This window comes from Quercus suber, unplaced genomic scaffold, assembly GCF_002906115.3.
Source record: "Quercus suber isolate HL8 unplaced genomic scaffold, Cork oak 2.0 scaffold_1181, whole genome shotgun sequence".
In the NCBI taxonomy this organism is placed as follows: domain Eukaryota; kingdom Viridiplantae; phylum Streptophyta; class Magnoliopsida; order Fagales; family Fagaceae; genus Quercus; species Quercus suber.
Genome location: NW_027070580.1, coordinates 1 through 7099, shown reverse-complemented (window position 1 = coordinate 7099; position 7099 = coordinate 1). Strand labels below are relative to the sequence as shown.

The 7099-nt window shown below is 31.0% G+C and overlaps 1 non-coding gene across 6 annotated transcripts; it reads left to right on the top strand.

Moving 5' to 3' along the window:
* Window positions 1–4032: 4032 nt before the first annotated feature.
* On the top strand, window positions 4033–6924 carry LOC112024268 (uncharacterized). Of its 6 annotated transcripts, none has more exons than XR_010627423.1 (6): window positions 4033–4286; window positions 4380–4484; window positions 5403–5506; window positions 5606–5685; window positions 5861–5921; window positions 6552–6924. It is a non-coding gene; the product is annotated as an uncharacterized LOC112024268 (transcript). The 6 variants fall into 6 exon arrangements; XR_010627424.1 differs by having other exon boundaries at window positions 5403–5514; XR_010627422.1 differs by having other exon boundaries at window positions 5403–5518.
* The last annotated feature ends 175 nt before the right edge of the window (window positions 6925–7099 follow it).

Sequence of the window (7099 nt, the reverse complement as noted above, 5' to 3'; positions counted from 1 at the left end):
CTTGGCATCACTCTCCTTGTTATAGTCCTCCAACTTGAAGTCTTTAGGAACCTTCATCCTAATAACATTGCATGCTTTCCTTTTCTTTTCACCGTTCATGGCGGCACTACTGGTACTGGCAGTAGTAGAAGACAACATTGAGATTGCTGATTCCTCATCATACCCAGAACCAGAAAAGAGCGTCTTCTTCTTCTTGTTGCTATTCAAGTTACGATGTTGCATTCCCACACGAGGGCTGGCATCTGAACCCAAAAGCATAGCCATGGTCGGCTACTGAAAACTATGGCGAGAGAGAAAATCTTGGAGAGAAAGTAATTTGCTTCTTTTTTTCTTTTTTTTTGGTTTTGTTTCTTAATTTAGTTTCTTCTCAAAGTCAGATATTAATACAAAATAGAACCGACTTCAATGAGTGTAAAACCTTGTAGGACTAGGATTTTAAAACCTAGTAGGATTAGGACTAGTTCTTGGTTTCCGAGAACTAGTAGGAAAGACTAGCTTAATACGAAGGGCTTAATAAAAGTAATGGCGCGTGTATTTCATAGTCCATATATATGCCATTTAGAGTTTTTGGTGGGGGCTAACTTTTGGACAAGCGAGAGAGATATTGCTAGAAATATTGGGCCAAACCTAAATAAACTATATTAAAGCCTAATTTAGTTTAACATTGCCAAAAAGTTGCTTCTCTTTATTGCATGCCGCTAAGGTGGCCGAACATAATTTGAGATTTAAGACAAAAATTTTATAAATTAAATCAAGAAAATTTTATACATTAATACATAGAAAAAATTATTTAATACTAATTAAATCAAGGTTAATTTAATATATTAGATACATAATTTAAAGAATAATACCAACTAAACTAATGTTAATTTTATATAGAGAATTGAATATTATAGGGGTGTCAAATGGGTGGGTTTGGGGTAGGCATAATTGGGTTGGGTATATAAAACTCATTTACCCATTAAAATCCATTTAACTAATTGCTTCTAACCCAAACCCAGCCCAACCAAATTATTACGGGTAAACCCCAACCCACCCAATTACTCAATTATCAAAATTACCAAAATTCCCCTAAAGTGTAAATGACCAAAGTACTCTAAAATCTTCAAAAATGACCAAAATATCCCAAAATCTCAAAATTACCAAAATAACCACGAAACCTACAAAATGACCAAAATACCCCTGAAATCCAAATAAATGACCAAAATACTCCAAAACCTAAAAATTACCAAAACACCCCCAAAACCCAAAAAATGACCAAAATACCTCCAAAACCTTAAAATTACCAAAATATCCTCCAAAACCCAAAAAAGACCAAAATACCCTTAAAACCCAAAAATGACCAAAATACCCCCGAAACCCAAAAAATGACCAAAATACCCCTGAAACATAAAAAATAACCAAAATACCCCTGAAACCCAAAAAATGAGCAAAATACCCCAAAAATCTAAAAATTACCAAAATAATCTTGAAACCTACAAAATGACCAAAATACCCTTGAAACCTAAAAAATGACCAAAATACCTCTGAAACCTAAAAATGACCAAAATACCCCCCAAAACCCAAAAAATTACCAAAATATCCCTGAAACCCAAAAAATGACCAAAATACCCTCGAAACCTAAAAATTACCTAAATAATCTTGAAACCTAAAAAATGACCAAAATACCCCCGAAACCCAAAAAATTAAAAAAAGAAATAGAGATATATTATGATTAAAAAAATATAATTTATTTTGGATATATGATGATGCATAGTTAAGTAAAGTTGTGATCTAATTTTTAATTTTATATCTTGTTTTTAAGAGAGAGATATATATATTATTTGGTGTGTGGTTTTGTAGGATATCAGTTTACAAATTAAAAATTAAAGTCTCATACTATTGGGGGAGATTAATCTATAATTGATGATTTAACACATTTGGAACATTTTTTTTTTTTAACATTTTAGGGTTCTATTGGTCTCGTACTTTAAAAGTCGTAATAGAAATGAAGAGGAAAAATACACTAAAAGCACCATAAAATAAAAAAAATAAAAAAAAAACCTTTAAAAAGTTTGTAATATCCTTAACATCACTAATTAAAATGAACAACATTTAATATATATATATATATATATAATTTTATAAAAATTTGGGCCTTTAACCATGGGAAGTTGGGCCTTTTTCCCTAAGGGAAATTTATTTTTTTAGTGAGGCCTTGGGCTGGCCTTGCATGCCCTATGGTTTTCCATATAAAGGGAGCAAGGACTCTTTTGTGAAGATGATGATTATTCTCTATTGTATGGTATTGTAGCAAACAACATGACAGTACATTTTTCATATATATATATTAGAGCATCTATGTCGTGGATGCTATTATACAAGCTCAATAATATTCTATTCATGAGAGGCATTATAAAACACTTACATACACCCTATTAATTAGTAATTTTAATCAAATTAAAGGTACATGTAGGAAAAAAAATTATGTTCTTATGTTAATCTTTTCTGTTTTCCAACATTTGTATTGAACCGAAACTTTGTGCCTCTATTTTCATGCATTAGGTTGGTTATTTTAGAAAATTAATTATATGGCTAGAATGTACATCTCTTAAGCAATGAAATATGATCTGCTTGATTTATATATAAAATGAAAAAGATACAAAGGATCGAAGTTTGAGTTGAGATTTTTGTTTTTCTCAAAAGTGAGAGTTTTAGAGGTTGAAGACAACCTCCAAGGTGGAGCCCTACTTGGGCCACTAGAGAGTACATCAAGTTTAGACTTTTACTGTAGTTGGTCTCCCTTAAAATCACTACCAACATATTGTACAACAATGCTATAAATACAATAAATTTTACTCTTTATTTATTTATTATTATAGCATATTAAGATGACAAATTATGATTTGTGTAATATCATTTTTACTGTGTCCATTATTGCTTAGAGTTGAGTTGAAGCTGAGTAATTTCAATTAATGCGAATATGTAGTTTAGATTGAAGCAAATGGACATCACCGTAGGAATTACATATTTATTTATCAACAAAGTTAGAAAATCACAATAATTTCAAAACACCCCTTTCCAATTTGCCTTCTACCTCACATATGTGCCCATCACAATCTATTATTAAATTTGTTTTAATGGTATACGTATGATATGGTAGGCAAATAAGGTGTTATTATAAATCTTTGTTAGTTTGTTTTTTTTACATTAATGGGGGTAAGAGGATTTTTATTTTGGACAAAGTTTAGCTACAAAATTAGTTGTAACTTAAGGTTACAAATTCACTTAATAAAATAAATATTAGAACATAGTTTGAAAATCTAACTGTTAAATTGCATGTTCTTTACACTTTTAATACACATTTTAAATTTTGTGTCAATTAGATATTATTTATTATATGATTTATAAGTTTATATTTTGTGCATATTTTTAAATTACAAAAACTTGTAATTTAAAAAATTTATTGATGACATAGCTATTGATTTTTAATTTTCTTGAAATTTTGCAAGCATGGAGGATATAAGAAGAAAATGTAATTCAATAGTAGATTTATCAAAATTCACATCTAATAAAAAGATAGTAAGTAAGTTTGTAACTAAACTTTGTCATTCTACTTTTATACAGTCTTTATTGGAATTGGAAATATGAAAAAGTGGTAGTTGAATTATAAGAAATAATTTTTTTAAAAAGGCATTTAATCACAAACCCAATCTAACAAATGACTCCTCCTTAAAAACAGTAATTAAAAAAAAAAAAAAAAAAAAAAAAACTAACAACTTGCTAACAATTGTGCAACTTTGAATAGTTTCTACTTTTTGCTTACTACTAATTATATGAATCCATAACTCTTCATCAACAACTCATAGTGATATGTATCATTAAATTGGGGTGAAAATTGGTCTATCAAGTTGGCCCAATTGATTTGGTGCTATAACAAAGTTTTGCTTTTAAGTTATCTCAAAAAAAAAAAATAAAATAAAAATTGCTTTGAACTTTTCCCAAAAAATAAATAAATAAATAAAAGGTTTTGCTGTTTTGCTTTGAAGGCAAACGAAAGGTATAAATACTACTATTGAATAGAAACCCTCCATTATAGTATAAAGAATCAGAAAAAGGTTGAGGAAATTGCTTTGCTCCACAAACAGTAAAGAATCATCTTCCTCTTCAATGGCGTTCTATTTTCTCTATTGCTTTGATCGTAGGGCTTCTTTGAAGCCCCTAGAACTACTTCCAACCTCAATTTATACCTTTCCCTTACCTGGGTTTTCACCAAAATCAATCAAACCCACTCCAGCTCCAGCAAGGTATTGTTTTTCTGTTTCATCCTCAAGCAATTTTGATTGACTGCTATCTGTTTGTTGAATTGACTGTGTGAAGTTTTTCAATGCATCCAACAGCTTTTGTAGAAATGGCTGTTCCACAAGTCAACAAGAAACTGCTTGATGAACTTGAAGCCATGGGATATCCAAGGCCAAGAGCAACACGAGCGCTTCATTTTTCTGGTCTGTCTGTTTTTATTTTCCTAATTGTGAATGAACATGAATAAATGTATGTGTTAATAACCAGGTAATTCTAGCTTAGAGGCAACTATAGAATGGGCGATTGATCATGAGAATGACTCAGACATTGATCAGATGCCCTTGGTCTGAATATGATTTCTCATCTTCGTTCTCTTCTTTGCTTACATTGCACACGGATTTTTATTTACTTATTTTTGGTATTCTTATTCAATGATGTCCTTATTTTTAAACTTCAATCTTTATCAACTAATAAAGTCTCTAGTATGGTACCATATCCTCGGTCATGCTGAGAAATAACGCTAAAACTATAGTTTGAAGTGGGTTTGTGTTTCACAAAACCGAAATATTTGATATTCACATTGTAGCTTCTTGTATACCTTTTTTTTGGGGGGTGTTGGGGGTTAATAAGTCTAATATTCAGAGGGGCAAGATGCCCAACAAAAAGAAGAACTCCTTTAAAATAAAAGAAAAGGAGTGAGAAAAATAGAGATAAGGTTATTCTAAGACATGGTGGGCTATTTCATTTTGAATAGAACTAACAAATAATTGTTGAAAAAAAAAAAATCCTAATCCCAATTGCTAACTTTGATCTTATCCGTCAATTTTAAAAGATTGCTTGGGGATTCAAAACTGTAGTACTCTTGGCTTGATATTGAAATAAAGAGAAACATTTTAAATAGAACATATATTGGCCAGTAATCTTCAGCTTTTTTATTTTGGTATATCTACCGGGTGTCTACTTATTATAAGATAGAGGGTGTTCATACAATTGAAAGTCTTTCCTATACATGCTTGTTTAGCGGACAGTTACTGATTGGGTAGTAAGAGCTGAAGTTTATATGGAACAATCAATTGATGTTTAGCTAAGTATCTTTTCTAATATGATCTTGTTTTTATCAGTTTGTTTTTGTAGGTAGCTTTTGAGATTTGGAATTTGACTTTATCTTTGCTTCTTGTAAGCTCCATTTCTATGAAAGGAGGTGGCGAGAAAAAAATTGTCTTTGGTGAATATGTTGGTACATTTTGTACATGAACTTATAAAATCTTTGGTGTTGCACATACTGTCACTAAATTTGTTTGCTTGACTCTTTAACTTCTCCCAGGTGGCAGTGGATATTAATCTTGACTCACCTCAACCTTTCCATATCACAGAATAAATGAAAATAAAGGCACAGGAACTAAGGTTTCCTTTTCTGTTTATCTAGAACTCCCCCTCAGATTCTTTCTCCTCTTTTGACCATTTATATATAATTCTTTAATCTGGTTGAATATTTGAAAAAAAAAATCAGATTGATCTTACTATTTATGGTTAACTGGTTCCTTTCCATGACTACTTAACTTATGTTGTTGAGTTTCAGGAATAAAGCACATGAGAAGAAAGAACAAGAAGAAAAGAAATTGGAAAGACAAAGAGAGAAGGTATTATGCAGTTATTTCTATGGTTTTCTTTTTCCTTATTTGATAGCTCCTTTACTTTACCTTGCCTTTTCTAAATCTTGTTAAGAATTTTGATTACTCTTAAACTTTTTTACTGCTTTTTCTCTAATGGAAGACACAGAGATTTGGGGAGGGGTGGGGGTAGATAGTTTAAATAGTGCTTTAAAACCAAGTAGAAAATGTGTATAGTATGAGAAATTTTAAAGTGAAGTTGGCAATTTATTAGTATCAATTGATAAATAATTAATCTCTTTAAAGCTTGCCTTGGTGTGATAGCAAGTGTCTTCCACCAAAAGTAGGTTGCAGGTTTGAGTCTAGGAATAAGCCTCTTCGAAAAAATGGGGGTAAGGTTGCCAATCAATCACCTCTTCGAGATCCCACAATAGTGGGAGTTTTGTGCACTGAGTATGACATTTTCCTTTTTTAAAAGCTTGCATATATTGCCTATTGGTTCATAAAATATGACATTAGGAATAATATGCAACTTTGTGTTGTACAAATAATGATTAATGCAAGTTTTCTCCATATATCCTTGCAATTTTCTCCTAAGTAGACTCTTCTAGACTAGAAAATTACCATGATTATAATGATAAATTTAATATCATGGTTTAGATGATTTGATGAGGGGAACGTGAATGGCAGCTCCTTTTGAAGAATTATAAGAGGCAAAAAGCTGGTTCTAATGTTCAAGCCATAAAATTTGGAGTGTTTTGGACTCTTGGGATCTTGCTTAGCTAGCCTAAATTGAACAGTCTTATTTTATTGTTTATCTAAGTGATGTTGTTTCTTTTTTAGTTTTAATTAATCTTTACTAAAGTCGGGGTAATTTGATAATTTCTAGATTCTTGTGATTTGGCTGTACCAAAGGCCCATGAGTTGTATTTTATGTTTTGAACTCTTTTTCTTTTTATTCCAACTACTAGATTATGTGTTGAACTTGAAACATTTGCTAGTCACATAGAGGAAATTCATCATAACTTATGAATAATTGTTGCACTTAGGAATGAGAAATACAAGGCTCAAACTAATATTAGAAGATTATTTTCTGAATTCAACGAAGGAGATATGATTATGGTTCATATGCGAGCTGAGCACTTTCCTAAAGGTGCTTATAAGAAGCCCCATTCTAGGAATATTGGCTGACACAAGATTGTGAAGAG